At 44.2% G+C, this 14,699-nt stretch overlaps 1 pseudogene; it reads left to right on the forward strand.

Moving 5' to 3' along the window:
- The first annotated feature begins 7,064 nt into the window (after window positions 1-7,064).
- Window positions 7,065-14,210, forward strand: LOC126934399 (protein phosphatase 1 regulatory subunit 14B-like; annotated as a pseudogene).
- The last annotated feature ends 489 nt before the right edge of the window (window positions 14,211-14,699 follow it).

Genomic DNA, 14,699 nt, shown 5'->3' on the forward strand with positions numbered 1-14,699 from the left:
AAGACTTGTTTCCTCTCCAGCCAATTTGACCAGGTCGTGTGGGGGTCCACTGAAGCTATTGCGATTATTTTTCTGTGCCTGTTACAGCATCTCCCCATGACAGCCTCTTCCTGGAAAAGGCCAAGATTAGCGTTTCATTTTGACCCATTGCAACACAAGCTGCTTCCCAGCAGCTAATGGGAGGGAAGGATGGAAGAAAACTTGCTTCACTATTTCTCGGCTAAGTTCCACTCCCTTCAGGAGACTTTTCCAGACCACTCCTGCCAACAAGTCCTTGAGCTGCATCCCTTCCTGCTCCCCAGCTTCTCTGACCTTCTAGAACATTGCTTGTCTCCATGTACATAATAATGCCTTGTTTGTTCTACCACCAAAATTGGCATGTGAATGCTGTCTCGTTTCCTTAACCAAAATGTGCATTTCTGGAGGGCTGGGACTATATTTTAAGATTTCTTTGTATCTTCTCCCAGCTCAGAAGATGATGTCATGGTCCCAGATCACTCTACTTAAAAACTCCAAATGAATCATCTCCTTTCCTCCAACCTGTAATATTATTTATTTTGTTCAATATATGACCCCCCAATAGAAGGTTAGCTTCAGAAATGTAGGGATTTTCGCCTGTTTTGCTCACCAGTTTTTCTTCAGCATTTAGAGTAATGCCTAACATATAGTAAATGCTCAATAAATACATGCTGAATCAAAGGATTAATTCAGAAAGAATTATGAAATGAACCACCAATATCTATGGGAAAATGACCCTTTTCCATTTCAACTTTTCAATGAGTATTTTACATGTTTCTCTTTATGCATTTATTTAGGCTCCCAAATCAATTTCATTTTTTACTTTATTTCTAGCTCAGAATATCCTAAGATAAAGCATTACTACCAGTAGTTAACTGAGCTTTTACTATGCATCAGTGACTATACATATTCTCATTTAGTCAACACCCCCTCCCCTAGGTTGATCTATGAATCTTCTGGAAAGTAAGTAACTTCCCTAGTCTCACAAGCAGTAAGTGGCAGAGCTAGGGTGTGAACCCAGGCCATTGATCATCAATCTGCTTTCCTGCCTGAACGGAATCCAGGTTTCTAGGATTCCCCTTAATCTTCCTTCCCCTGCAGTCCTCAGGCACTAATTAGATGAGACCAGCCTTTTGATGAGAGACCAGGTCTGGAGATGCCCAGGAAGAGTTCAAGGTCCACTACTAACCAAAGAACTAGCATAGACTAAGTTTATGGAAGAAAAAGAAACTAAAACAACAGTTTCTGATTGACAAAGTTTCTTTATTGCTTCATTAGATGCTGATGAACAATTTTAGCTGTACCATAAACATGAACTGAATGGAGATAACTGCAGATAGAACAGGTTTCAGGGCACAGGAAGGAGTTAAGTTTTGGTTATCTTGAATTTGAGATGTCACTTCAACACTCAAGAGCAGATGTTCCATAAACAGCTCTCAATAGTCCGAAGTTCAAGCAAGAGGGCTAGAGATACAAATTGGGGAGTTGACATCATCATGAGAGCTTGTTAAAAGCAAATGCCTCAGAGCTGCCAAACTTACCTCCTGGCTGTCAGGTCCCTAATCCTAATGATTGTGTTAAATGTTTTTGAGAGGCTCGGAAGAGCCATAGAGAGATTTTTTTTTTTTTTTTTTTTTTTTTTTGAGACGGAGTCTCGCTCTGTCGCCCAGGCTGGAGTGCAGTGGCCGGATCTCGGCTCACTGCAAACTCCGCTTCCCGGGTTCACGCCATTCTCCCGCCTCAGCCTCCCAAGTAGCTGGGACTACAGGCATTCGCCACCTCGCCCGGCGAGTTTTTTGTACTTTTTAGTAGAGACGGGGTTTCACCGTGTTAGCCAGGATGGTCTCGATCTCCTGACCTCGTGATCCACCCGTCTCGGCCTCCCAAAGTGCTGGGATTACAGGCGTGAGCCACCGCGCCCGGCTTTCATGGAGAGATTTCAGTGTTCCCCAAATTGCTGCAGCTGCAGCATTATGAGGCTCAAATTTACCACAATGCGCTTCTCATGGGATCCCACTGGAACTCCATGAGTGTATGTGTGATCAATTGCAATTGTTCAGTGGCTGGAATGGTTGACCTCTGGGATTACCTTTTTCCTGGGCTTCCAGGCTGCCCAAGGCACTTGTAAATGGACACATTCTTTTTAGATAGGTTAAAGCCATACTCCAGGCCTGGGATCCAACTTGCTTCTTTTCAGTGACTTTGCATATCTCTGAACTGAAACAAGTGACACAGATTTCATAGTGTGATATGAGGATCCTCCAATTTCATTTCTTTTCGTACTTTGGGCACAGCATGTACCACTTCACCAACTACTCAGTCAATATGCATCTCACCCCTGCCCCCAGCTGTGAAGATAGAGGTTACAAACAATGAGAGGTGCTGAGGTTGGGGGAGGGACTCACAGAGCACGGCGAGAGCTCAGAGCAACTGACATGGGGTATCTGGAAAGTACTGACTGAATGAAAAGATGTTTTTAGCAGCATTGCAAACACAGCTGAGGTTGGAAATCATAAATTTGTTCTGGAACCAGTCAATCTGGCTGTGGAATTTTTTCTAGCTGAGTTCAACTGGAGAAAATAAATGGTAGGGCTGATTCAGGATTGGGAGATGGTCTGACAGGTGTGCAGGGAGAGCAAGGTGGGAGTCACTGATGAGAATGTAGGTGAAATAGCCAGTGGGTCCCAGCCTGGGTAAAGAAGGAAGGGAAACCCAGAAGGAACTGATAAACAGTGTCCCATCTCAGACAGGCTGCTGGTGAACCAGCAATCACCTCAATAGGATGGAGTCTGGGGGAATCCAGTAAAGGCAAGGCCAGAACAATGGAGACCAGTGCAGCTGACACCCCCGTGCCCGGTCCAGCTCAGTAAACTCAACAGCCTCATCCTGTCCCACAAGCAAGGCAGCTGGGGTGCTACACATTCCCCTCTGGCTAAGCCATACCCCACCCATCAGAGATCTCCAAATATCAGGAGCTACTGAAGGCTGAGTGTCCCAGGAATGATTCAGAACCTCTAGCTGAATCTCTCCAATTTCATGTTTTACTAGAATGACACTGGGGTGTCTCACAGCATCAAAGGAATAACTGAAGAATTAAGCCTCAAGAAAGCAGGAACCAGGAAATCTCCAGAGACCTCAAGTACAAGAACCAGGAACTGAAACACCATTAGAACTATCTCTTCACCTTTCTTCTGTCCTTTGTTCTGCATGTTACCTTCACTTTCTCTTACTAAAGAAAGTTAAAAACATGGTCTCTGGAACCAGTGCCTGAGATTTGAATCCTAGCTCTGCTCTTCCAACTGAAGGACCCTGAGCAAGTTACTTACCCTCTCTGTGCCTCAGTTTTTTTTATGGAGATAACACTAGTGCCTACTTTGTATGATTGCTTGAGGAATAAATGATTTAATACTTCTAAAGTACTTGGAAGAATCCCTCCCACATCCCCAGGCTCTGTCTTATCTAAGAGAAGAGTTTGGACAACAAGAGTACTAATCAGCAATCTAGCCTGCAAGACTGAAGATAATAAACTGAGGTCCCATTCAGGCCAAGGGTTGGATCCAATGCCATGGATGGGGTAGGGGGCAGCAGGAGCCATGGTGCTACTCAGGGTCAGGCAGGAGACATATCATTTAGTGAGGAGCAGGGGAATCTATTCCAAAATGTGGTATTTATTCTCAGACCCTTACTCTACCATTGCTCCCTTTACTGGCAACAGATGACCTCATCTACTACATCAAGGCAAAACTGGGCATCTTGCCCTCCACCCTACCCCTACATTCGTTCAGAGATGTCTGCTCTGAAGCCCATCCACATGCTTTTCCTCCCGCTCTGTGAATCATCTGTTCTCTCTGAAGATTATTTAAGATTATTTAAGAATAATTCCCTCCACTGTCCTTTCATGCCCGCAATGCTCTTCCTCAAGACCACCTTAGCTGTGGTGTTCTTCCCACTCTCCGCATATCTTCCACACTCTCTGCATATCTTCCACCTCATCCTCCTCCTGGCCCCTTCCATTAGCATTGAAACAAGATCAGGTCTCTCCCACCCTGATCACAAATGGCACTCCTTTGACTCCACCTTCCCAGCTAGCATCTCAAAAAGTTGTCTTCACTCCCTGCCTCCACTTCTCCCCTCCCATTCTCTCCTCAGCCCTATGTTCTCGAGTTCTCATTCTCACTTCTCCTGAGAAGCTGACAAATGCCTGGGCCTCCGCTATATTAGACATCACCGCTATCCCTATTTTGAACACTCTCCTCCCTGAGTTTCTATGGTAACATTCTCTTGGTCATTCCCCTGCCTCTCTGACCGCTCCTTCTCTATGTCTCTTGTGTGCTTCTCTGTCTTCCTCCACCTACCCTTGAACAATCCATCTTCCCCCAGGTTCCACCCTCTCTTCATCTTACAGTTTCCATAGATGACCTCAACTACCTTCAACCACCTCCAACATGAGCTAAGGATTCTCAAATCTATAGCCATTATCTTAGTCCTCCCTCTGAACGTCAGATTTATCCAACAGCCTATGTGGCATCTTCACTTGGAGGTCCCCCTGAGGCATTGCAAACTCAGCATGTGGATGTAGGGGATAGTTCCTGAAACCATATCACGTGGAGTATGGTTGAAAACCTAGGAGATATCTGATCCACAGAGGTGACTCAGATGGGTTATGGTAGTAAAGTGAACCACAGTCTGGGTCAACTGGGAAAGGAGCTGGAGATATTCTGTGTGTACCCCAAAGGGTGACATGAGGACAAATGATTGGAAAATTGGAAAAGACAGATTTCAGCTGAACCTAAAGAAGACCCTTTGGAAGTCAGAGTGGCTCAAAGGTAAACTTGGCTACCTTGTAAGTTACCTCAGTTATTGACAGCATTAAAGCACCAGGCTTTAAACTCCCTCAGTGAGACAGGGCACAGTGGCTCACACCTGTAGTCTCAATACTTTGGGAGGCCAAGGCAACAGGATCACATGAGGCCAGGAGTTAGGGACTAGGCTGGGCAACATGGTGAGACACTATCTCTACAAAAAAATAATAATAATAATCCCTCAAACTTCAGGAGTCTGTGATTCTGTGAGAAAGCAAAATGGAGCTTATGCAAATTTGACCAAATGCAGTGAAACCTGGTACTACTACTGCTTCTTAATTGGGCATTGGTTTGCTGGTGGGGGCTCTGACCCTCTGAAGTGGAAATAACAACAGGGATGTTTTAGGATACCTGAGAGAAGAGAAGAAATTGAATACACTCTCAAGTGGGAAGGACTGATAGTCAAAGGAAAACTCACCATGGCATGACTTTCTTGGAGGTATTTGTACTTACTTATATTTGTAAGGAACCCCTCAGTGGATATGGATTTGGCATGACTCATATTACAGTAGGGCCTTTGTGCTAAGGTTCTGTTTCAATAAACCTAACCAGATATCCTTTGAGGCAGGGCCCCTGAATCTGGGTGGAGTAAAATGGCCTGACAACCAGGCTGGGAAGGACTTTTTGTGACTGAGTCTACAGATACCTCTGCCTTCTAAGTAGAAAACAGAAGACAAGCATTGCTGTCTGGAAAAGGATAGCTCCCACTGACAGCCAGCTCCATGCACATCTATATGACAATGTACCCCAACTCTATGACAGCTCCATCCCTGCCCATTCCTGGGCCATCCCATCCCATAATATGTATCATACTTATATTTTCTTTCTATGAGGCTCCTACAACCTCTGCTTCCTTTCTCTCCATTTAAAACCTTCTTATGAACAGATTTCTCTGACTTGCTTCTAGCTCTTTTGTATCTTGATTTTCCAGCTCTGCCTAGTCCCTTTGGATTGATGATTTAACTGGATTATTTCCCATAGAATCACCCTTAGACCTAGGACCTATGTTTTAGAGGTTTCTTCTTTGGGGAAATCTATGGTCCCTAAGGGATGTGCCCATCGGGAGTCCAAACTTCCTTCTGGGTCATATTGCAGGTAACTGGGACCCTGGAATTTCCTGTCCAAACAGTCCTTATCCTGATTCCAGGGCCTGGACAAGCAGCTTCTCTGGGTCTGAAGAGGGGACCTTGCTGCCTGTGAGTGAACTCCCAGGCCTGAGGCGTGGCTGAGGGCAGTGCACAGGGCTTTTTGAGATGCAGGATGGAGCCAGGGCCAGGAAGAGAAGGGGGAATACCAGGGGCTGGGATCCTCTGTTTGTACTCCTGCCCTGGCCCGGCTAATCCTAGAGGTTCCAGGTATGAAGATGAATGAGGTCCAGTCGCTGGCCCAAAGGAACATCAAGAACACAAGTAAACCAGGGATCAAAGTTGAACTAAAGATTGTTTCTTTCTTCTGTCTAAAGCCCGGAGCCTGGAGCAGCCTTCAACGTGCTGCTCTCTACTCCCTCTGAATGACCTGCACCTCCCCAGCAGCAGGCAACCCCACCTCAAAGTGTTGCCCTCTCAAAATGCTCTCCAGTTCATCAAGACCCCAATCTTACAACTGGGGCTCATCTCAGAAGAGGAAGAGGGCAGTAAGACGGTGCTATGTCTTCCCTCTCTGCCCCAGCTTCTTCATCTATCAAGTGGAAGTCATAACTGCCCCCTCACTTCCCCAGGATTACTTTGAGGATAAAATTAGAATTGATCACCTGATTGCCCAACATTCAAGGCTATTCTAAGCAACCACCTCTCAAAGAGTAGTGCAAGAAAGAGCTAATCTGGGGTTACAGACACTGACACTCTGGACTATACATTGAGCTCTAGCCGTGCCAAGTTCTTGAGTCAATGCTGGTTTTCCATGTCACCCAGCACGCCTCAGGACTAATGCCCCCCAGTATGTACTCAACAGATGAAAGAATTTAATCTTAGTCCAAGCAGACTATAACCTGGGAAGACAGATCTCCAACAAGGGCTTACTCTAGCTGTGGGGAGACAGGCACACTTCTACTCTGTTCATGAAAATGCAAAATGGTACAGGCCTTTGGGAAAGTATCTTGGTAATATTCATCAAAAGTACACACGCAATTACTCTTTGACCTTGCAAATCCATTTCTGGGAATCCACAGATATACATTCTTATGAGATGACGTATGTACAAAGTTAGTTATGACACCACAGGTTGTAACAGCAAAAGATTAGAAATAGCCCCAGGCTCCATAAATAGAGATTAGTTAAATATACTGTGATGCAGCCTTACAACACAATACCTTAAAACAGAACAAGGACACTTTTTATGCATTGATGTGGAAGGATCTCCTTGATATATTGTTTATGTAAAAAATAATGGAAATAAGAATGCATTTTAACATTTTAATTTTTTCTTTCTTTTCTAAAAATATTTTTTATTTCCATTGGTTTTTGGGGAACAGATGGTGTTTGGTTACATGAGTAAGTTCTTTAGTGGTGATTTGTGAGATTTTGGTGTACCCATCACCTGAGCAGTATACACATTTGTAGTTTTCTTTGTTTTTTTTTGGTTTTTTTTTTTTTTTTTTTTTTTTTGAGACGGAGTCTCGCTCTGTCACCCAGGCTGGAGTGCAGTGGCCAGATCTCAGCTCACTGCAAGCTCCGCCTCCCGGGTTCCCGCCATTCTCCTGCCTCAGCCTCCCGAGTAGCTGGGACCACAGGCGCCGCCACCTCGCCCGGCTAATTTTTTGTGTTTTTAGTAGAGACGGGGTTTCGCCGTGTTAGCCAGGATGGTCTCGATCTCCTGACCTAGTGATCCGCCCGTCTCGGCCTCCCAAAGTGCTGGGATTACAGGCTTGAGCCACCGCGCCCGGCCTTGTAGTTTTTTTTTAATCCTTCACCCCCTTCCCACATTTTTATATTTGATTGTATTTTCACAAAGAAACACTAGAAGTGTACAGAAGAAATTAGTAAGCGAGGCAGGCCGGGCACAGTGGCTCATGGCTGTAATCTCAGCACTTTGGGAGGCCGAGGTGGGTGGATCACCTGAGGTCAAGAGTTTGAGACCAGCCTGGCCAACATGGCCATCTCTACTAAAAGTGCAAAAAAATTGGCTGGGAGTGGTGGCATGCACGTGTAGTCCCAGCTACTTAGGAGACTAAGGCATGAGGATCGCTTGAACCTGGGTGGTGGAGGTTGCAGTAAGCCAAGATCACACCACTGTACTCCAGCCTGAGTGAAAGAGTGAGACTCTGTCTCAATTTAAAAAGAAAAGAAAAGAAAAAAAAAAGAGGCAGGAGAGAGGTTTTTCAGTATACAAACATATATATATATATTTTTTTTTAAACATAAATATTTTAACTTTGCAAAAAAGAAATAAAGATTTTTTCAAAATCACTTCAGAATGCCTTCTAAATGGGCAAAGAGTGCTGAACTAGGTGGCAGAGGTTCAGATTCGATCTTGGGTGGGGCCCTGGCTTCCCTGAATTTGCTCATCTGTAAGACTACGGTGGCCCTGTATGCTCTCAGTCCCTTACAGCCCTGCTCTTCTATAAATAAGATATTTTCCTGGATCGCACCCTGTGTTATATTACTGCTCCCTTCTGTGCCCTTTCGTTTGTACAGACAGTATCAAATTGACTGAGCATGTTTGGCACCAACTACGGGAGAATTCCCAGCATCTCACAATTCATATCTGGTTACTTCCTGCTCTTGGATTATATTTGTCAATTGTCCATGCCGTGTACTTTTCTCTTAGGCTTTATTCAGAGGCTTTTAAATTTGCACTTTAACTTGGATTAGTCCTTTTAGAAAGCAATTTGGTCATATAAAAGGTAACTCATTTACTCTTTTGAAAGAGTTTAATACAGCATCCTGTTTATTGGGGAATTACCCTCTATATGACAAAGTCCAGTTGTTTTATTCACTGATTTGGAATTACTTCTATTGAGGGTTGTAGGGATGAGGGAGTAGGGATAACAGAAATCCATGGGTAGAGGATATGGAAGATGAGGTCAGCCAACTGCTCTGCTGCGTTTGGGGAAAAAAGGGCAAGGCTAAGGATGACAAAAAACCAGACAGGGGAGTGCTCTATGCAGAACAGAAGCATTGTTGTGCTCTGAGGTTGTGCAAAGGAGATCATTGAGTGAGAAGCATGGAGACAGAGGCTGAAGGCTCAAGGAGGATAGAGGAGCTCTACGAGTATAAGACACCAACTCTGCAATTGAGTCTGCTCCCAGCTACTCGGGAGGCAACTCGACTCTCACATCTGGCTGGGTGTCTGATGCTGGTGTGGACAGTGTTAGTATAACCTGCTGAGACACCCAGAGATCCCAGCACAACAATTTTCCTCTTTTCATTCCTTGAAAACCATTTTTGTTCAAAAACAAAATTTCATATTAAAAAATTAATTCTCAAGCCAGCTATCACACTCCTCAGTATCTACCGAAAGGAGTTGAAAACATATCCACACAAACACCTGCACATGTATGTTTATAACAGCTTCATTCATAATTGCCAAAACCTGGAAGCAACCAAGATGTCTTTTGGGAGGCGAGTGGATAAATAAACTGTGGCACATCCAGACAATAGAATATTATTCAGCACTCAAAAGAAACAGGCTATTGAGCCTTGAAAAGGCATAAAGTCACCTTAAATGCATTATTAAGTGGAAGAAGCCAATCTTAATAGGCTACATACTCTATGATTCCAACTATATAATGTTCTTTTTTTTTTTTTTTTTTGACAGAGTTTCCCTCTGTCATCCAGGCTGGAGTACAATGGTGCGATCTTAGCTCATTACAACCTCGGCCTCCTGGGTTCAAGTGATTCTCGTGCCTCAGCCACCATACCCCACTAATTTTTGTATTCTTAGTAGAGACAGGGTTTTGCCATGTTGGCCAGGCTGGTCTCAAACTCCTGGCCTCAAGTGATTCTCCCACCTTGGCCCCTCAGAGTGCTGGGATTACAGGCATGAGCCATCGCATCCAGCCATTCCAACTATAAAACATTCTTCTGGGCCGGGCACGGTGGCTCACGCCTGTAATCCCAGCACTTTGGGAGGCCGAGGTGGGCGGATCACAAGGTCAGGAGATCGAGACCACGGTGAAACCCCGTCTCTACTAAAAATACAAAAAATTAGCCGGGCGTGGTTGTGGGCGCCTGTAGTCCCAGCTACTCGGGAGGCTGAGGCAGGAGAATGGCGTGAACCCGGGAGGCGGAGCTTGCAGTGAGCCGAGATCGCGCCACACTGCACTCCAGCCTGGGCGACAGAGCCAGACTCCGTCTCAAAAAAAAAAAAAAAAAAAACATTCTTCTGGAAAAGGCAAAGACAGTAAAAAGATTAGTTCTTGTCAGGGACTAGCGGGGAGGGAGGGATGAATAAGTGTAGTATGGATGATTTTTAGGGCAATGAAACTACTTAGTATGATATTATAATGGTAGATACATATCATTATACGTTTGTCCGAACCCATAGAATGTACACCACCAAGAGTGAATCCTCATGTAAACTATGGACTCTGGGTGATAATGGACTTTGGGTGATAATGATGTGTCAATGTAGGTTCATCAATTTTAACAAATATACAACTTTGGTGAAGGATGTTGATAATGGGGAAGGCCATGCAACTGCCTCCTATATGAGGGCAGAGGGTTAATGGAAAATCTCTGTACCTTCCTCTCAATTTTACTGTGAACCTGAAACTACTCTACAAAATAAAGTCTGTTTTTTAATTCCAATTACTCTCACCCAAACACAATTCTTTTTTTTTTCTCTGTGTTTACTTCCAGGCCCTGATCATAAAAACTTATTGTTCCAGAAATAGAATAATTCTGTAGGTAGATTTCTGATATCTTCATTTAATATTACTTTATAAACCTGTGGCCTGAAAGCCTTCACAATGATTATTTTAATGACTGAATAATGTTCCATTGCATAGATACACTGTAATTTAGTTAACCATTTCCCTATTATGTTAAAGTTTCTTATATATTTAGCTTTCCTATCCTCAAAAAAATTTCTTTAAAATGAATTCTCAGCACTAGGCGAGGTGGCTCACATCTATAATCCCAGCACTTTGGGAGGCTGAGGACAGGCATTTGGCACCAGCCTGGGCAACATGGCAAAACCTCATCTCTATAAAAAATACAGAAATTAGCCGGGCATGATGGTGTGCACCTGTCGTACCAGCTACTCGGGAGGCTAAGGTGGGAGGATCGCTTGAGCCTGAGAGGTAGAAGCTGCAGTGAGCCAAGATTGTGCCACTGCACTGCAGCCTGGGCAACAGAGCAAGACACTGTCTCAAAAAATAGAAAAAAAAAAAAAAAGAATTCTCCAGGGAAGCATAACTAGGTTAAAGTATATGAACATGGCAGATGTTTTCATTACTTTCTTACTTTATATCTTTCTTGAATTTATCCTATCTTCAGCCATGAAGTTTACTAGGACATTTAGGCAGAGCATCTTTTTGTTTCTTGGCCATCATTTGGGATCAAGATTTCATTTTTAAATGTATTTTAATAAGCTTTTTACACCTCTGACTTAAGCTATCATAACCATTATCTTTATTTTAAAAGTAATGCTATCACATTGATTCATTTAATCCACTGTATTTTTAAGTTCTTTTCTGAAATTTTTCATTGCTATCTATCAATTTTTTTCTTTATCATTTTTTTCTGTAGCCTTCGTTCTTACAAAGTTATTCCTCCACAATAGAAATGAATAATCTTTGCTAGTTTTTCCACAACTTGATTTAGAGGTTTAATAAGCTTACAGATAGGGAGTTTAATTTGGTGTGTGGTGTGTGGCCCCCAGAAAGAGTAAACTAATCTTGACTGATTGATTGTATTTATTTCACAACGTATAAGTCCCTACCCTGGGAAGTCAGTTTGGTCGCATTATCCCATGGGAGCAGTTCTTTATAGGTTAACCAGTCAATGTACATATTGCTTGGCAAGACTAGGCTTCAGCTTGTCCAGCATGAGTCTTGACTTACACTTCCATATTCCCTACAGAAAGTAGCCCCATGCTTTCCACCTGACAGATGTTCCACAAGTCTTTGTTAATTTTACCTGATTGGCATCAAAAAGAGCAACACAGAGCTGTTATTTAAAAGAATAAGCCAGAAACTGAATGGTATTGTTTTTAACTATTAGGACATGTCGCCACGCATCAGTCTTTCCCAGCTCATTGTTAGCTGGAAATGACTGGGAATGGGAACGTTGGGGGTAAATCCTGGATGGGTGTGGCTAATAAAGAGGATATGGCTGTGGAGCAGATAGACTTGGCTTCAAGCTCTGCATTTACTACTTTCTAGCTGGGGACCTTGAGCAAACTGAGCTCTGGGTTCCTCATTTTGTAAAAAGAGTTCAAAAGAGCTCTTGGTGTGGTTGAAATGAGAGTTCGAAATAATATACTCAGAGCACCTGCCAAGGTGTCTGGCCCCAAGCTGCTCAGTGTCTAACAATGATTATCACCTTCCTTGCTTCCATCATGTGCTGGAAAATCTAAGTGCATTAAAAAAAAATGAGAGACTGAAGGATGTGAATCCCTATGAGAAAGCATGAATATCAAGAAGGAAGCATAAAAGGTATGAAAGAAGCACGCACACACACATTCACACACACCCACACACACGTGCAACAATTCCAGGCTCAACTGTCTTGGCTGCATATGTTTTACCAAACATAGGAATATATTACAGCGAAGTTGTCTAAACTCTTGTTTATCTGAGTCCATCAGAGTTTATCTGTAAGTAATCTATCTCTAAAAGGCTGAAAGCTTTCCAGTTCATTCTAACACAGCAGTCCCATTTCTGGGAATTTATTTTAAAGTATATCCACACACCTACAAAATAATGGATTTATAGGGTTACTTACTGCAGCAGAAGACTGGAAACACCTCAAATATCTATCACTAGGGAACTGGTTGAATAAATAAACTATGGACACAACCACACAAAGGAACATTCTGTAGCTATAAAAAAAAAATATGAGGAAACACCCCATAAACTGATAGAGGACAATTTCCTTGATTTACGGTTAAAAAGAGCAGGTGGAGCACAGGTTATAAAACATGCTACCTTTTCTGCAATATTTTCAACAGTAGCAACTTCCCCTTCCCGATCTGCAAAACCACCAACACAGGGCTGACCTTAGGAACCAACGCGGCTTCAGCACTAGGACATTCACGGGCTAAAGAAGAAAAACTATACCATCATCTTACTGGCTGCTTAGGAAGATATTTGACATAATTCAGCATCCATCCTATCCTCTTAAAAGAAAAATATAAAACCCTATTAGTGTTTTAGAGGTAATGCAAAGACTCCCTCTGTATTACAAACCTATTAGAAACCAAGAGGAAGTGTGAGAAACGATGCTGAAATACTAAATGCGCGCTATAAAATCAGGTTCAAGACAAGAATGAGTTCTGTCTGGGCCAGTTCTGGAAGTTCCAGCCAACATGCTGAAATAAGAAAAAGGAGAAAAAAACAAATGTATTATTTTCAAATGATGTGATGTTAATCAATGGAACGTTAGTTAAAATAAGAAATATCAAGCAGGGCGGCCGCGGGGGACAAAGGGCGGGCGGATGGGCGGGGAGAGGGCGGGGCGCGGCAGGCCAGGCCCGGGGCTCCGCAAGCTGCAGCTGCCCCCGGGCGCCCCAGCGGGCGCCCTCGCCGCGGAGCAGCGCGGAGCGGAGCCGGCGAGCTAACCCGAGCCAGCCGACGGGCGTCCCGGAGGCGGCGGCGCAGCACGGCGGGGGGCGCGGCGTCGGTGGCCCCGGTCCCCGGGCCGGGCAGTGGCGGCCCAGGACCACGCGTCTACTTTCAGAGCCCCCCCGGGGCCGCAGGAGAGGGCCCGGGCGGCACGGACGATGAGGGCCCAGTGAGGCGCCAAGGGAAGGTCACCGTCCAGTATGACCTCAAGGAACTACGGAAGCGCCTCAACCTAGAGGAGTGGATCCAGGAGCAGCTTACGCGCCTCTACTACTGCCAGGAAGAGGAGATCCCAGAACTGGAGATTGATGTGGATGAGCTCCTGGACAAGGAGAGTGATGATGCCCGGGCTGCTGGTTGACTGTTACAAACCCACAGAGGACTTCACCTCTGGCCTGCTGGGCAAGATCTGGGGCATGCAGAAGCTGAGCCCACCCCAGAAGAAGTGAGGGTCCCCGACCCAGGCGAACGGTGGCTCCCACAGGACAATCGCTGCCCCCCGAACTCGTAGCAACAGCAATACCGGGGACCCTGCGGCCAGGCCTGGTGCCATGAGCAGGGCTCCTCGTGCCCCTGGCCTAGGAGTCTCTTCCCCTGCCCCCTCAGTTTTCCACTTTTGGGGGTTTTTTATTGTTATTAAACTGATGGGACCTTTTGTGTTTTTATATTGACTCTGCAGCGCGGTCCCGTTAATAAAGCTAGGAGATGCCTTTGGTGAAAAAAAAAAAAAAAAAAAAGAAGTATCAAGCAATAGAATCCTACTGCAGGATGATGATATAGAATAACATTTTATGGTGGAAAAGTATCCAAGATATAGTATCAAATGGAAGAAGCAGTTTACAAAATAGTATCATACTATGTTTAGTTAAAGTATCTATTTATATCCCCATGTTGAATATATAGGTAGAGAAAAGTCTGAAAGGAAATCCACCAAAATATATTTAGAGATTGTATCTCTGGCCTATGGGTTTTGAAGTGATTCTTATTTTTATATACTTTTCAGCATGTCCTAAATGCTTTATTATGAGCATATGTATGTAATTTTTTAGATAAATTTCTTTCACCCACAAACACACGCACTCATGTGTGCACAT

This window comes from Macaca thibetana, chromosome 13 (genome assembly GCF_024542745.1).
Source record: "Macaca thibetana thibetana isolate TM-01 chromosome 13, ASM2454274v1, whole genome shotgun sequence".
Lineage (NCBI taxonomy): Eukaryota > Metazoa > Chordata > Mammalia > Primates > Cercopithecidae > Macaca > Macaca thibetana.